The sequence below is a fragment of the Canis lupus genome, chromosome 22 (genome assembly GCF_048164855.1).
Source record: "Canis lupus baileyi chromosome 22, mCanLup2.hap1, whole genome shotgun sequence".
NCBI lineage: Eukaryota > Metazoa > Chordata > Mammalia > Carnivora > Canidae > Canis > Canis lupus.
Window position 1 is genome coordinate 51261134 of NC_132859.1, and position 1978 is coordinate 51263111.

Genomic DNA, 1978 nt, shown 5'->3' on the forward strand with positions numbered 1-1978 from the left:
TTATTTCGTAAACTTGGGAAGTCAAATTTTAAAGTTGAATCACTCCTGACTCCCAATAGAAAGCACGATTTTTTGTTTGCCTCAGAGGCAGAATTTAGTGATTCATCAGTTGCATGTAACACCCAGTGCTCATTGCACCAAGTGCCCTCCTTAACGCCCATCACCCAGTACCCCATCCCCTACCCACCTCCCCTCCAGCATCCCTCAGTTTGTTCCCTAGAGTTATGGTTTGCCTTCCTCTCAATTTTCAATTAGCAATAATCGCGCCTCAGATAAATCTCATTGGCTGTGATATTGCCACTGCGCAAAGCTCCTCCCTCTCAATTTTCATCTTGTTTTATTTTTCCTTTCCTTCCCTACGTTCATCTGTTTTGTTTCTTAAATTCCACCTATGAGTGAAATCATATATTTGTCTTTCTCTGACTTATTTTGCTTAGCATAATACCCTCTAGTTCCATCCATGACATTGCAAACGGCAAGATTTCGTTCTTTCTGATGGCTGAGTAATACTCTACTGTGTATATATTCCTCTTCCTCTTTATCCATTCATCTGTCGTTAGAAACCTGGGCTCTTTCCATATTTTGGCTACTTGTGGACATCGTTGCTCTGAATTCACATTTCTGAGAATGTGTTTGGTGTCTGTTTTTTTTTTTTTTTTTTATGATAGTCACAGAGAGAGAGAGAGGCAGAGACACAAGCAGAGGGAGAAGCAGGCTCCATGCCCCGGGAGCCCGACGTGGGATTCGATCCCGAGTCTCCAGGATTGCGCCCTGGGCCAAAGGCAGGCGCCAAACCGCTGCGCCACCCAGGGATCCCTGGTGTCAGTTTGTTGAAGGGACATTAGGTGGCAGTATACCACCAGACGACAGAGGTGGGCTGGGGGTGGGGGTAGGAGTGGGTTGTGTGTGTATATGTGTGTGTGGAGAGGGAGTCTTTCCAAAAATAAACAGCAGTTTCACATAGTTATCCTTTGTACAACAGGTCTCCTGAGCTCTCCTGGCCATGTGTGTCTGCATAGGTGTGTAGGTAAATGCCTACCCAATTTTAATAAATGAGTTCTTGGTTGAGTTTTTTTTTTTCTTATTAAAGATTTTATTTATTTATTCATGAGAGACACACAGAGAGAGAGAGAGAGAGAGGCAGAGACACAGCAGAGGGAGAAGCAGGCTCCAAGCAGGGAGCCTGACGTGGGACTTGCTCCCGGGTCTGCAGGATCAGGCTCTGCAGGATCAGGCCCTGAAGGTGGCGCTAAACCGCTGAGCCACCGGGGCTGCCCTTGGTTGAATTTTAAATCTATTACAAAACGCAGCCATAGAATCTGACATAGGACTTCTGTTTGTTGAAAAAAACCACGATTTTAAAGCCACTCCCAATCTAGATTCCTTGACGTGCCTTCCAAGATCATGTATATGCCTAAATCTCATCCCTGAGAATTGTTCTCTTCAAATGATTTAAACCCACACAACATACATAATCTGAGGTGTTAAAGTAACAATGGGGGCATCCTGACTTTCCCATTCTTTAAGATTTTCCCTTCCCTTGACTACTTTTTCTACATGTGGTCCTAGCCCCAGGTCCATGGCCACCCCCTCTCTTCTCTTCTAGTGACAATGCCTCCCTCACTTCCTCCCTTCTAATGAAGTTAGGGTTAAGTGTATATGTTTCCTTTATTGAAAACCCTCCCCCATCACAGATTGCATTCTACAGGCATTATTGTATATACATTTTTCATTTAACAATGTACCCTGGAATAGTTATTTATCAATATATAAAGAGGATAATTTGTTAAAGCTTTAAAAAAATTATGCTATAGTTTACATATAGTCAAGGGCAATCATAAGTGTGGGGCTTTGATGCTTTTTTGGCAGATGTTCAGCCCCGTGTCACCACCGATCTCTCATGACATAGAATGCATCCCAGCTCCCAGCCTGCCTCTCTTGCCCCTCCTAGTCACAACCTCCTCCAAGTTACCACAAC

The 1978-nt window shown here is 44.0% G+C and overlaps 1 pseudogene; it reads right to left on the reverse strand.

Annotated features, from left to right (window-relative positions):
- Positions 1–239: 239 nt before the first annotated feature.
- LOC140614534 (U4 spliceosomal RNA) lies at positions 240–312 on the reverse strand (annotated as a pseudogene).
- Positions 313–1978: the final 1666 nt, after the last annotated feature.